At 41.9% G+C, this 15,674-nt stretch overlaps 1 long non-coding RNA gene across 1 annotated transcript; it reads right to left on the bottom strand.

Moving 5' to 3' along the window:
• Positions 1 to 4,248: 4,248 nt before the first annotated feature.
• LOC110199747 (uncharacterized) lies at positions 4,249 to 14,972 on the bottom strand. Its single transcript, XR_002322035.2, has 3 exons — positions 14,789 to 14,972; positions 11,481 to 11,603; positions 4,249 to 5,002 (listed from the first exon to the last, which is right to left on the bottom strand). It is a non-coding gene; the product is annotated as an uncharacterized LOC110199747 (long non-coding RNA).
• Between the last annotated feature and the right edge of the window lie 702 nt (positions 14,973 to 15,674).

Below are 15,674 nucleotides of genomic sequence, written 5' to 3'. Positions count from 1 at the left end.
TATATGTGTGCGTGTATATGTATATATAAGTGTATATATATGTGTATTTATGGGTGTATATATATCTAGATAGATAGATAGACGTGGCCTCATTTGTTCCTTTCAACAGCCCTGTACAGTTGCAGTTTCTATTTCTATTTTACAGACGAGGAACTGAGGCTCAGAGAGATTAAGGGATTTGCCCAAAGTCACACAGCTAAATGCCTGACGCACAATTTGTCTTCTTGGCTCCAAGTCCAGTGAAGTATCCACTATGTCACATTGACTTTTGTATTTCTGCTTTTTTGGGTCTTCAGAGCTTTTTTTTTTTTTCAGGAACTGTTGACTAATCATGCCTTCCCTGTCCTGTATTTGTGAAGCTGATCTTTAAAAATGGAAATGTAGAATTTTACATTTTTTTTTTACTAATAAAGACAATCCATAGCTAGCATTTGCGTGCGTGTGTGTATATATAAATATGTATATATGTATATATATATATAATATGCAAATATATATGCACTACAAGGTTTATAAAGTACTTTACATATATTACCTTATTTTGTTACCAGATTGACCCTCTGAACTTACAGGAACTGATTTGAAACTGAGACTGAGACTCAATACCTGAGGCTGAGGTAAGTGATTTACCTGGGGTCACTTAGCTAAGTAAGGGTCTGAGGCAGGATTCGAACTCAGATTTTCCTCATGCTGAATGTAGCACTCTGTCTGCCAAAAGCTAGTACATTTCCTCTTCTTAGATTTAGTCCAGTGAGATTTCTTTTGTGTGGGTGGAAGGACTCTTCATTTATCACCTGACACATTAATTATCCCTCCCAGCTCTGGGTCATTCACAAATCTGCCAAGACTGCCTTCTATGCCTTTATCCAAGTCCTTGATTTTAAAAGGTGAACAACCCAGGCCCTAGCATAGATCCCAGAGGCACTTCACTAAGACCTCCCTCCAAGCTGACATTATTAATCCATTTAGCACGCTCAACGGGAATCACAGTAGGGCTAACTAGCAGAATTTGAGAATTGTAAGAAGTTAGTCCAACCTATACATGAAAGGAAACTCCCTGATCACAGGTCGTTGTTAAGCCTTTTCTTGAATACCTGCAAGGAGAGGGTAGGGGAGAACCCACCACCAGCCTATTCCACTTGGAGATGGCTCCTCATTGTTAGAAAGTTTTTCCTGACACCAAATCTAAATGACAAACTTCCACCCGTGGAAGAGAACACATCTAATCCCTTCTCCACTGACAGGCCTTCAGATATTTGAAGACAGCTCTCATGTTCCTCGTCCCCACCCCACCACCCACCCTCAGTCATCTCTTCTCCTGACTAAACATGGCAGATCGACATGTTGACTAGGAGCAGAATCATCCGAGGGTGACTGGGGAATGACCCAAATGGTCCCCCAGTCATCTAACTGTACTGTCATCTAGATTAATCTTTCTCCATCTGCCCCTAATGATCACACGAGAGACATTATCTAATGCTCTGTCAGAATCTAGGGGCCCATATCTACACCATGACCTTGACTTACCAGTCTGGTAACACTGACAAAAACGGAAATGAGGTTAGTCCAGAATGACTTGTTCTTATGAAGCTCTTGCTGATGTTCCGGAATGGAGCTGCCAAACCCCAGAGAATGACAACCCAGGCTGCAGAAAGGATTTGTGGGTGTGATTGTTGAACTAACAGCAAGGAATCTTTGAACATTTGTGGAGAACCAGAGGGGCACTGCAGGATTGTAGAGAACCAATGAGGCTTTCAGTTTTTAAATAGGTAGAAAAAGACTCCCGTTTGGGTCCTGGGAGCTTGATTTTGATTACTGCGAAATAGACTGTACTAAAAATAATAAATGGGTTGGGTTTTTTGGGTTGCTTTTTGGTTATGGTTTGTAAAGCACTTTGCAAACATCTCGTTTTCTTTTTCCCAACCACCCTAGGAAGTAAGTGCTATTCTTAGCCTCATTTTACAGAAAAGAAAACCGAGATAGAAAGAACTTAAGTGACTTGCCCAAGGTCACACAGACAGTAAGTGTCTGAGGCAGAATTTGAATTCCGTTCTTTTTAATTTCAAAACCAGTATTCTATCCGCTGCACCTCTGAGCACATTCTAGGTAGCTGTTTTTTTTTTATTGTTGCCCCATCTCAAGGACTTTCCCCTCCCCTTCCCCCAGAGAACTTTCCCCTGTAACAAAACAAAACAAAGTAACACATTGACCATGGCTGCCTTATTCTGCTACCATGGATCAAAGTTCATCTTGTTTGCCCCTCACAGAATGTCAGCTTCTGGAGGGAAGTGGTTGGATTTTACTTATCTTTGTACTTGTAAAACCTCACACAATACCTGGGTCATCCATTTAATAAATACGTGCCAAATTGAGCTGAATCGACTATCATAAAAAGGAAAAAAATAGTCATACACACAGAAAGAAATCAATGAACCAACAGACTTATCTGGAACCCACTCTGTGCCTGGCTCTGTTTCGTGCACTAGGGTCACGGATCAAATAAACGAAAGGATCCCCACTCAAAAGGAACTTAGGTTTTAATGGCTGAAACAACAAAGAGTAATCAAGCAGAGACGTGCTAGAGCCAGCTCTTACCGGGTTACAAAAGCCCACTATTAAATTTTCATCGTGAGTGTTCATGCCTTGGAAATTGGAAAACGTTACAAATCAGCGCTTGATTTACTGTTTCTTTGACTTCCTCTAGACTTAAGGAAGTGGTAAAGAAAATGTTAAAAATGGAAGTTAAACTGAACAGTCTCTTGCATACGTTTTTTTCCCAGAGAGCCAATTGTTAAACACTTATCAGCACGTTCCTTTTATAAGCATATAAAGGACAGTTATATATAATACATACTTAAATAATATATAATGTAACTTATATGCAATACTTATGTATAATATACATATATAATATTAATAAATACAGTAATTAAATACAGGTAGTTTGAAAGAGAGGGTGCTAGCAGCTGGGAGGGAGGATTAGGAAATGCTTCATGTAGAAGGAGGTGTTTGAGCTTGGTCTGGACAGGGAGTCTATGAAGCAGAGGTAAGGAGGGAGTGAATTCTAGCGCATCTGTGGGATGACCGAAGGAGCAAAGGCATGAAGATGAGGTGTGTAAGGAACAGAGATGGCCAGTGTGGCTGGACTGTAGAGTGTGGGAAAGAGAGTAATATACGAGAAGCCGGGAAAGATAGGCTGGTGTGTGTGTGTGTGTGTGTGTGTGTGTGTGTGTGTGTGTGTGTGTGTGTGTGTGTGTGAATGGGGGGACTTGAGGGAGGAAGAGGTTTGGGATATCTTCTATGGGGAATGAAAGGAAACCAATGAAGGAGGAATGAAAGGACTGCCTGAGTACCCAACCGAGGTTAGATAACTCTTTTCTTACTATTGGGAGGAAATGGATGCCTTAATTGTAAAAAAAAAACAACTTTGAATAAACATTTCCCTCGTGGGTGTACGATGGGGATGGGGGTGGGGGGAAGTCAATCAGGGGCTTCCCGGAACAGAAGACATTCAATTTGGATTCCTAAGATGTGATGCTAACGGGTCATCTCTGTTAGGTTGCCTGGTACATAATAGACGCTTAACAAATGTTGGTTGAATTGAGTTAGATTTTTTTTTTTGTTCTTTGATGTGGTCTAGAGATTATACCATCTGAAAATGACTGTGTGGTGGAAAGATTACTGCCTCAAGAGTCAGAGGTACTGGGTCTGGCTCCCAAAACTGCTGCTTACTCCTCGGGTAATCATGGGCCCTTGTTTTCTCTTTGTAAAATGAGGGGACTGGACTCAATGGTCTGTAGAGTATACCCTCTGCTCCAAATGTGCAATCCTATGAGACCATAGAGCCTAGTGTGTGTATTTTGTACAACGGAATTTTTTTCTTCTTGTTTTCCTGAAAGTTCAGACATAAAATATTAAGGCCTGTTTTCCTTCATTTAGATAATTGAGTATTTATTGAATCACCCTGAATCGATCCCTTCTGCCAAGTTTTGTCTCTCCCATGACCTCCCTCAATTCTTTACCATTCAGCCTCACTTTGTTTTTTTTTTTTCTCAATATATTCTACTCTTCTATGGGCTTTATATTTACAAATGTAAATAGGTCAAATCTCAATTATCCCTTTAAGAAAAATGCCCTGCCAAAGTCCAAGTATGTAGTGTCTACAATATTTTCTTTATCTACTAGACTAGTAACCTGTCATAAAAAGGGAAATGAGATTAGTCTGGTATGAATGCATTCATTCATTCATTCATTCAATAAATATTTATTAAGTTCCTGTTGTATGCCAGGCAGTGTACTAGGAGAGAGCAATATAAAGAGAAAAACAAAACAATTCCTGCCTTCAAGAAGTTTATATTCTACTAGTGGATATAGATTCCCACAAAATGCATACAAAGTCATTTCAGAGATGAGGGAAATCCCTAACAGCTGGGGGAGTGGGGATCAGGAAAGGCTCCATTTCCAGTAACGGAGAGAAGGCAGAAAAACTCTAGTTATCTCTTCCACATTTTGAGGGTTAAGGGTGTGGGCCCCAATGATCTGGAAAATCCATGCAAAAAATTTTGGCCCTCCCTTCATACCAGAGAAGAAGCCTGAATTATTATGGTATTGAAAGATAAAATGTGTTAATATTTTACAATACTATAATATATTTTATGCATTTCTGAGTTTCTAAACCTTTTCTGTGTTGTCTGCAGCTTCTGCAAACCCCCCCCACCAAAACTGCCATTTAATTGCTTATGCCAGCCTGAGATATATTGAAACCACCATGGGAAAAGCCATGATGTGGAAGGGATAACTGTACTTAAAAAAAATTTTTAAATTTGATCTCATTTACTTTTTTATGTCACTGACATTTGCCAATATATCCTTCCCCATTCCCTTATAAGAAAGTAACTTTAAAAAGAAGAGAAAAACAAAGCAAAACAAAAACAATTCAGCCAAACCACCAGGTACAATGAAAAAGTCTGATATGTATTGTTCCACATCCTTAGTCACCAACCTGTAAAAAGAAGGTAGAAAGGCACCATTGTTTCTCACAATAAATAAAAACAATCAGAACCCACAAACCTCTGTGACTAAGTGTGATAGTGTTTAAGCTGATTTCTAGTGTTTTTTAAAAAAATTTTTTGTAATATAAATTACTGTATCATTTAAATTATATATATATATATATATAACATGGGGCAGCTAGGTAGCTCAGAACATAGAGCACTGGGCTTGGAGTCAGGAAGATCTGAGATCAAATCTGGCCCCAAACACTTATTAGCTGTGTTACCCTGGGGGCAGGTCACTTAACCTCTATTTGCCTTAATCCACTGGAGAAGGGAATGGCCAACCACTCCAGTATCTTTGCCAAGATATGGACACCACGGACAGATTGGTGTGCTATGGTCCATCGGGTCACAGAGAGTCAGACATGACTAAACAACAAAATTATATAATGCACATGCAAATTTAATTTAAACGACTGTATTATTCATCCCGTATATTGTTCTCTTGGTCCTGCTTTCTTTTCTCTGTACCAGTCTATACAAGTCTCCCCATGTTTCTCTGAGTTGTACCCCAATACATTCATATACCACAATTTACTTGTTCAATCGTGTCCTACTCTTTGTGACCTCATTTGGAGTTTTCTTGGTAAAGATACTGGAGTGGTTTGCCATTTCCTTCTTCAGATCATTTGACAGATGAGGAAACTGAGGCAAAAGGTTTCGACTTGCCCAGGGTCACACAGCTAGTAAGTGTCTTGAGGCTGGATTTGAACTCAGGTCTTCCTGACTCCAGGCCTAGCATTCTATCTACTGTATCACCTGTCTGCCTTTGCCCCACCTCCTTAAAATGTATTTCTCAGGAATGAATACAAGATTCTAAATTTGATCTGATCAAGGCAGAGCACAGAGGACCTCCCTCACCTCCCTAGGCCTGGATATTGTGCCTCTCAAAGCAGTCTAAGATGACATTAGGATTTGAACTCAGGTCTTCCTGACCCGAAATTTAGAACTCTATCTATTGTGCCACCTACCTGCCTCTGTATCTAATTCATATTCTATGAGTACATATGGGTTGGATTTCATTTACTAGGCTACCATTTTTGTGAGAGCAGTGATCCTGTGTTATTTATTTTTGCCTTAAACGACTCTCATTATGTTTAAAGGACTCTCAGTAAATGTTTGTTGAATTTCCTGCTATTTGGATTTGGTATAAACAGGATTCTGATGGCTCCCATAGTGCAACCTGAACAGAATGAAAACCAGTTACTTTAAAATGAGAGGCCACATAGCCTAGTGGGTAGTGCTGGGCTTGGCATCAGGAAGGTGTGGGCTCCAATCCTGTCTTGGACACTAGCATAAGCAAGCCACATAACTTCATTTAGCCTCGGTTTCTTCATATGTAATTTGAGAATAACAAGGGCACAGAGGATTGAGGGCTGAACTCCAAGTCAGGAAGGTTGGGTTCAAATCCTGCCTCAGTTGCTGGATGTGAGACCCTGGGCAATTTGCCAAGTGGCCAGCTTCTTCCGTTTCCTCCTTTCTCAAATGGGGATCGTAAGACCTATAATAGTCATTGTGAGGGGCAGGAGACATAGTGTAGGTAAGGTGTGACATAAATGCTGATTATTTTTCTAAGAAGGAAGAAAGCTGTAGCCTTATTGATGGAGCTTGGAAAGGGAAACAGTAGGACAATTTATTAGCATTAAAAGAAAATCTTAACATTACTGGTCTTGCAGGCGAAATCATTGGGAAGCTACAGCTATGGGACACAAAAGAAAAGAAAAGAAAAAGAAAAACATGTTGTCCTAAATGTCACGGTGCAGTTTTAATAAGCTACTGTAGCTGCATACTACACAATATGCATGTGAAATATATCACGTATGATATACATAGATTAAACACCTATGTATTGTATTATGGATTTGCATAGAAAGACTTAAAACAGCTCTAAGACTTGGATACCATAATGTATTACAGATAATATGTGTATATAACAAAATATAAAGATATAATATAGTATAAAACACATTATATACTAAATAAGTATCTTTATTTATGTTTCAGGGGAATGAAATCACATTTGTTTCTAGATATGTGATTTCACTGATAGAGGAAACTCCTAATAAGGCATCTCCCTCTATCAGTTCAAATCAACATCTCTGCAACTTTGAGAGCTGCCTAGGACCCCCACCCCCCACCCCCCGAAACCCAAGGTCAGAGAGCAGGTGTATGTCAGAGGAGGGATTGGAAAGGCAGGTCTTTCTGTCTGGGAGGCCAGCTCTTTATCCACTACATGTTGTTTCTCAAGGCATTTATTATTAATGGTTGATTACTGTTTAACAATTTAATTTATTATTTATTTTACTATTATTATTTCACAATTGTGCTGCTAGACTCAAAAGTTACTATGATAAAGAATTATTCCGGTTCCCACAATGATCCTCAAAATTCATTCTGATAAAACCAGGCAAGATGGGATGAGATAGTCTGGGTAGCAAATTATATTGAGAGTATGTCTCATGCTCGATTTAGCCTTAGCCTTGCCTATAAGAGGGGAAATGTGTGTGTCACTCTTGGCTTCACCTCAGTTTCCTCATCTGCAAAATAAGGGGGGGCTGGACCCAAAGATCTCTGAGGTCCCCTCCAGCTCTGAATCCCATCACCCTTTCACTTACAGGCAAAAACAAATACTGGCTGTCATTAACAGGAAATCAAATGCTAATTGTCATCATTAACCTGCAGGTGCCCTTGAGCCCTCACTTGGGAAAGCTAGCTAATTAAAATCAGATTAGTGAGGGTGGAAGGGAAGATGTGAGCTCTGAACGGTCTTGATTGGTTTACTACATGCAGACAGTGAAAGTCATACTAGGCATGAAAAATGGTTCTAAATATCTGTGAAGGGAAAGAACCAGAAAAACAAACTCAGTGACCACAGGAAAGTGGGGGAAGAAAGAGAATGATGATGGAAATACGAAGCCATTTGGAATGTCACAGCCACAAACCTTTGCTGCTTATTCAATGCTGTTGCTCAGTCGTGTCCGACTCTTCATGACCCCATTTGGGGTTTTCTTGGCAAAGATACTGGAGTGGTTTGCCATTTCCTCTTCCAGCTCATTTTACAGGTGAGCAAACTGAGGCAACAGGGTGAAGTGACTTGCCCAGGGTCACACAGTTTGTAAGTAGCTGAGGCCAGATTTGAACTCAGGGAGCTGAGTCTTCCTGACTCTATGCCCAGCACTCTATCCAGTGTGCCACCCAGCTGCCTTATACAAATGTGAGCCATTAGATGGGGAAACTGAGGCCAAGAGCAGTTATATATGGTCATACATTAGTTAGCAGAGACATATCCTCCATGAGTAAGGTAATAACCCCCATCCCTGTCCTTGTATTTACAGACATAAAATCTCATAGTTGGAAGAGTCCTTGGAGGCCACCCAATTTAACTTATACCCTAACAAGAATCCTCTACAATATAGCTAATGCAAAGTCACCTAACTTTCCTCCCTTTGGTGAGTTCAGATACTCGATCATAGTTACCATGTCCGCACCTCCTCACCCCACCTACACCTACTGTCAATCTTGTCTTTTCCAGTTATCCTCTCCCATTTCCTTCAAATGATCCTCCTGTATGGCATGAGACTCTTCACCACCCTGATTGCTCTCCTTTGGATACTCTCCAAAATATATCAATGTCCCTTCTAAAATATGCTACCCAGAGAGGACATTAGTCCTCTAGATGGGGGTTTAACCAGGATGGAGTACAGCACCTCCTCATTCCTGGAAGTCAGGTCTCTCCTAACGCTTACTAAGATGTGAAGGAAACTTCTTGCCTCATGTCAAGTCTACAATATAACCCCAAAGAGGTCATCTGTCCTCTGCTTGAAGACCTCCAATGGTGGCACCATGGGGAACCAGAAGCTTTCAGTCCAATAATCATCTCTCCCTTTTATTTTCAGGAGACCCAAGCATTTTAGCTCAATAGGGGTCAATGGTGTACTCCACTGACCAAGAAAGCGAATCATGTTACATATTGCTAGCTTCCAACGGACAAAACTGGTCTGCTCTTTCTGATTGTAACACTTTCCATAGCTTTGTTTCCCATAACTGCCATTCTCTCCTTCCCTCTCTCTCTCTCTCTGTCTCTCTCTCTGTCTCTGTCTCTCTGTCTCTCTCTCTGTCTCTCTCTCTCTCTCTCTCTCTCTCTCTCTCTCCTCTCTCTCTCTCTCTCATTTTTATGCTGACTAGTAGTAATTTGCTCAAATTGTTTTAGGACTCAGGAGCTGAGTGAATTCCAAGATATTGCTTGAATGACTCATGGGCTTGTCAAGGAAAAAATCATCAGAGTGATTTTACTTACTGGTGCTCAAAGATAAATGGGGGGTGGGAGAAATTAACGTGTCCCAGCAGGGAGCCCATTCCGTCAATGGTGGTGATGGGGGAGGAACAAAGGCTCCATTGGGGTGGCTGGAGGTGTTGAAACCTCTTCCAGATGTGCCAAAAAGGACAGGTGCGGGTGTTTTCTCTGCTAAGGGGCAGGGGAACTGCTGGGTTTTATGGGCTGCAAACTGCTATCAGCAGTTGATAAGCAAGGTTCTGAGTCATTGATTCTCCCGTGATTGAAGAAGAGCAATTGCACAAGCTCTAAGCTGTGAAACACGTAATCGTGAATCACTGGCATGGGCCATGATTCCCAAGAAAGCTGGAGCATGATGTTCAAGTTTGGTTGCTCCCTTCCAGGAAGGACACTGACTAGCTGGAGAGACTGTATCTACAGGAGGTGGACCTGGAGACTGGGTACGTACAAGGCACAGGTGAATGAACAGAAGATGCTCAATCTGGAGGAAAGGGCTTCAGAGGAAAACTAGACACAGAAGCCTAGATCTAGGGCTCAAAGCAGCCTAAGAGATCATTAGATTGTGAGGGCAGGGAATGTCTTTTGCCTTCCTTTGGATCTCTAGTGCTTAGCACAAGGTAGGTACTTAATAAATGCTTATCGATTGACCAATTTAATCTAATTTATTTTACTTTTATTTGAAGTCAAAGAGGTTAAGTGACTCACCCTAGGTCATACAGGGAGTTAAGTGTCAGAGGTGGGATTTGAACACAGAGCCTCTCCCATTTTACAGATTGGAGAAACTAAGGCCCATAGAGGCTCAAGGGTCATAGGACCATAGATTTAGAGCTGGGAAGGACATCAGAGTCATCTAGTCCAATCTTTCCTTTTACAGATAAGGAAACTAAAGACCAGTGAGGCTAAGTCATTTGCCCAAGGTCACACGGGTAGTTGGTGATAAAGGCAGGATTAGAACCCACATCTTCTGACTCCAAAACCAGCACTCTTTCCAATCGTCCAATCTATACATGAAAAGAATTCACTCTATATGTATCCTCAAAGACACCATCTATCTTCTGCTTAAAGACCTGGTCTTGGGGTCTTAGGGAACCTCTAATTTCATGTGACTCAATGGTGTGTCCTGTCCACCATAAACACTAATCCAGTCCCAGATTGCGGTCCCTGGAGAGCCCTTGTTGGGGGAAGTTTTTCTGTTACTGTCAAACTGACACCTTAAAAAGGTCAAGGTCTCCCACTGTGTCTGGGGCCATCTCCAGTCAGTCTGATCTATATCTGGCCACTGGACTGATGTGGCTCCGGAGGAGAAAGTGAGGCTGGTGACTTTGCACAGCCCTAGCTCACTTCAATCCAGTTCACTTTGCAAGTCATGGCCTCACCTCCCTGATGTCATGGCCCTCTTCGAGAGCAAAGAACAAACACCAAAGATATTCCTTCTAAATCTGCGACTGAGTTTTATAAGTTGCAAATGGCTACCATTCTGAGACAGGATGATAGACGCAGAGCTCGAAGGCCCTTTGTTGTTGTTCAGTCATTTCAGTCATGTCTAACCCTTCATGGCCCCATCTGGGCTTTTCTTGGCACAGCGGTTTGCCATTTCTGTCTCCAGCTTTTACAGATGAGGAAGCTGAGACAAACAGGCTGAAGTGACTTGCACAGGGTCACACAGCTAATAAGGGACTGAGGCTGGATTTGAACTCAGGTCTCCTTGACTTCAGGTCTTTCTATCTATCTACTGGCTGGCATGTGGAAGAGGGATTAGCCTTTTCTGGTTGGCCCCTGAGGGCAGAGCTGGAAGTAATGGTTAGAAGTTGCAGAGAGGTGGACATAATGAAGAAAAAACTTCCCAAACCTGGAAATTATCCCAAAGAAGAATGAGATACCTTGGGAGAGCTTTCCCGATTCCCCCTTGAATCTACATATCCCCTTTTGTGTCTACTTATCTGTATACATGGTACCCCTCACTCTGCCCCCAGTGGAATGGAAGTTCCTTGAAGATGGGGAATGTTTTGATACAATCATAGATCTAGGTTTAAAAGGTACCTCAGAAGCCATCTGGTCTAGTCCTTTCATTTTTACAAGTGAGGAAACTGAGGTGCAGGGAGTTTAAATGACTTGCCCAAGTCAATACTTACAGGTAGTAAGTGTTAGAGGCAGGATCTTGAACCCAGATTCTCAGATTCCAGGGCCAGTGTTTCTTCCACAGTACCATGCCACTGCCTTGTCCAACTCATTTGTACAAATGATGAGACTGAGTCCTGGTGAGGTAACCCAGAGGTTGCAAGTAACAGAGCTGAGATTTGAACTCAGGTCCTGTGGCTTCCATGCTCTTACATGCTCTTCCTCCCTCCCTCCTTCCTTCCTTCCTCCCTCCCTTCCTCCTCCCTTCCTCCCTCCCTCCCTCCCTTCCTTCCTTCCTTTTTGCCTTCCTTGGCAATTCAGATTAAGTGAATTGCCCTGGGTCCTCCTGACTCCAGAACAGGTGCTGTCTGTGTCTGTCTCCCTAGGGCTTAGCACAGTGCCAGGCCCATAGAAGCCACTTAAAAAACATTCATCGAATTGAATTGAATTATGCCCTGGTCACTTCTGACAGGCTTCCTTCTACTCTGCACCCTTGCTAAAGGATATGTGTGACTAGAGGCCCCCGATTCATGGTCCCTGAGGGTTGTGTCAAAGATGATTGATTGGCAGCTGAGGAAGACAGGTCACCCACTTAGCAAGCTTTTAAAGAAAAGAACAATGTTCATTCTAGTTCTTTGCTCTCCTCTTTTGAATATGCGGCTTGAGACTCCTACAGCTCACCTTTCAACTTTCTCTCCCTTCCCCTCCACAACAGCAGCTCAGGAGGCTATATAGCCTCCTGTGACAATGAGTTCACATGCTTGTCTAGGCTGGCCTGAGACTGGTCCTCAGGTCTCTCAATGACTCCTTTGCTCTATGTCTTCTCCTCTGAGTACAAGTGACCTAATAGCAATGCTGAGATGGATGTTTTTAGCCTTGGCAACTACCTTAGTGAGATCAAGAGTTAAAACATTCCCGAATCAGGTCCTGGCTGACCTGTACCCTTCTCACAGGAGAAGATGACTACCACCAGCACGTTTGACTGGCCAAAAGAGCTGAACTTTGAATGCATGCCTGGAAAGTACTTTGTACTTGTATTACCTCTCCAGAACCACTTAGATTATAGAAATAAGCCATATTTAAGCTTTACGTAAGACATTTTCCCTAGGGCTCTGGTATGGGGGCATAAGGAATCATAGAGTGCCCCTCCCAGAAAAAGCCTGAATCCCTTCTCTTTGGGGACCACACTGCGCTAGGACTGAACCTATGCCATGTAAATCCAGAGAAGGAGCCCCTTGTGAAAGGGGGCTGCTCCCAGGATACAGGTGACATTATCTATCTATCTATCTATCTATCTATCTATCTATCTATCTATCTATCTATGTCAATAACATATGTACATATATATGTATATAATTTATTCATCTATATACATAATTTCTCTCTGATAGACCACATGCTGTTTGAAAGAAAGGACTGTTCCTTTTATCTGTCTTTAGCACCTAGCCCAGTGCATGGTACATAAAAGATGCTTAATAAAAGCTGGTCACTTGCTTGATTGTGAGTAAAAAATGCTAAATATTAGAAAAAAATACTTATAGACTTGGGCCCCTCTATAAGGGCCTCCTATTGTTTCTTTTTAGCTCTAAACAACTCCCTCTGAAATTCACACCCTACCTTTAAACTAGCCTTGGTCAATTCAGTCCATCCATTCCATTCCAATTCAATCAATTCCATTCAATTAGATTCAACAAGCATGACTGAATTATGGTCCTGCTGCTCCAAGCATTGTGTTAATAACAGCTAGAGCTTTCAGGTTTGCAAAGTACTTTCTAAATATCTCATGTTATCCTCTCAACAACCACAGGAGATAGGTTTGGTTATCTTAATTTTACAGTTGAGGAAACTGAAGCAGACAGAGATTTAGTTTCTTGCCCAGGGTCACACATCTAGGAAAGGCCACCTAGCTGTGCTAGCCCCTGGATATACAAAACCAAACTCTGCCCTCCCTCAATCCCCACCCTCAAGGTGCTTCCATTCTATTGGAGGAAAACACACGTGGACAGATAATTCGATGGATGCAGAGATTAAAAAATCAAAGCTATCTCTACCTTCAAGGAGCTTCCAAAACATGCACGCATCAATAACCCCAAATAGCTACAAATTGAGTACAAAGTAATTTTAGGGTGAGGAAGGACTAACACTTGAGGGTAACAGGTAAGGACGAGTAGATAGAGGCAAAATGACTATTGTGATGACCATTTGGTTGGGACTGAGAGAAGAATTGTCTGGGGCACTAAGATATCAAGTGACTTGTCCCAGCTGACACAGCGACGATGAGACAAACTCAGAGGTCAGTTCTTTTTCTCTCTCTCCACTCTGCCCTTCTATTCCTCCAAATACAAAATGCATACAAAGGAAGAACCAAGAAAGAGAAGCATGGGGGTTTAACAAATATGTAACTGGCCTTGCAGTCAAGAAGTCCTGGGTTCAAATCCTGCCTCAGGCACTTAATAGTTGTATAACCTGGGTAAATGATCTAGCTTTTCTGTGCCTCCATTTCCCTATTTCCAAAGAAGGAGAATTGTTGGATTTCATAGCTTGATCCCTTTCAGAGGATCTATAAAAAGCTATGTTCCCATGATAATTTTTGGAAGGGAGCTCTAATCCCTGGGATTTTCAAGAAAAATGGACTTGCAGAGCCTTGAAGGGAGCTGGAGATTCCAAAGGCACGGGTGGAGGAGAGAGAACATTCCAGTCTCCTGTGCAAAGGCCAGGGCAAAATCCTGTCTCAGTGAAGATGGGAGTGAGAATAAAAGCATTGTCAACAAATGATCACGATGATGGTGATGATGGTGGTGATGATGATGATGGTGATAGTGATGATGATAATGATAAAAAAAAAAAAGAAAACCTCCTGACCAGCTCAGATTTGACAACCAACTTTTAAACTATGTAAAACAGAAAAAAAAAAAACCAACCAGCAGCTATTGCTTGGCATGAGTCCAAGATACTTCGCCCACAAACTGGTTTGGACCAGTGAGACAGGATGTTCTCTGGAGCAAAGATCATGTGATTACACCGTGTGAACAAACAGATGGTGTATCATTAACAAGGTGTAAGGCTGCATTTTGGAGACCTCGCCATGGTTAGTGACCCAGACAATTTAATCAGAAAATGGCACAAGGCAAAGGTTTATTCTGTTTGGAACAGATTTCATTATTTAAAGAAAAACAAAAGCAAGAAACTGTGCCTTTCATATTTCAAAAATGTTTCATTAATGGGTTGGTTTTTAAAAAAAAACCATTGTTACTTCCCAATATTCCTCCCCCTCCCTGACAATAAAAACCTATTTTAAAGGGAAACAAACCAGTATACTCACCATGTCTGTTTAGTCATTTTCAGTCAATTCTGACTCTTCATGACCCCACTTTGAGTTTTCTCAGCAAAGATACTGGAGTGATTTGCTATTTCTTTCTCCAGCTCATTTGACAGATGAGGGTGGAAACTGAAGCAAACAGGCTGAAGTGCCTTCCCCAGGGTCACCCAGCTAGGAAGTGTCTGAGGCTGAATTTGAACTTAAGATTAGTCTTCCTGACTCCAGGCCCAGCACTATCCACCGCAGCGCCACCTAGCTGCCTCTGTACCCATAGTCTATCACTTTTGTATCAAGAGGAAGGGGCCAAGTGTGACATTTGAAAAGACGTTGGCTCTGAAATTGGAGGCTCTGAGGTTCAAATGCCCCTAAGAAGCTTGGACAGATCACTTAGCCTTTCTGGGTCTCATTTTCCTTTTCTGTAAAATGAGGGGGTTGCACTAGGTGACCCTGATGTCCCTTCTGGCCCTAAATTTATGATGCTATCATCAGTCCCCTGGAGATGTAAGCACCATAGGGTCATACATTTGGAGGTAGAAGGGAACTTTAAAGACATTATACAAATGAGGAAACTGAGGCAAAGAGATGGCAAGTACCCTCCCTTTGCATCATCCTACAGCAGCCTGGAGTGTTGAGGCAATGGGGATTTGTGTAAAGGAGACTTGACTCAGCCTGAAGGTCCCAGGTTCAAATTCTGACTCTACTTGCTTCCTCCCTGTGTGATCCTGGGCAAGACCATTCTTCTTTCTAGTCTCCTCCTTTGTAAAGTGAGGGGTTTGGATCAGATGACTTCTAAGGTCCCTTCCAGCTTTGGTTCTATAATCCTAGCATCTCTCTGGCCTCAGTTTCCTCATCTATAAAATGAAAGGATTGCATTGGATGACCTCTAAGG

This window comes from Phascolarctos cinereus, unplaced genomic scaffold, assembly GCF_003287225.1.
Source record: "Phascolarctos cinereus isolate Bilbo 61053 unplaced genomic scaffold, phaCin_HiC Scaffold_726;HRSCAF=1367, whole genome shotgun sequence".
Lineage (NCBI taxonomy): Eukaryota > Metazoa > Chordata > Mammalia > Diprotodontia > Phascolarctidae > Phascolarctos > Phascolarctos cinereus.
The sequence above is the reverse complement of the archived record's forward strand: the minus strand, read 5'-3'. Positions and strand labels throughout refer to the sequence as shown.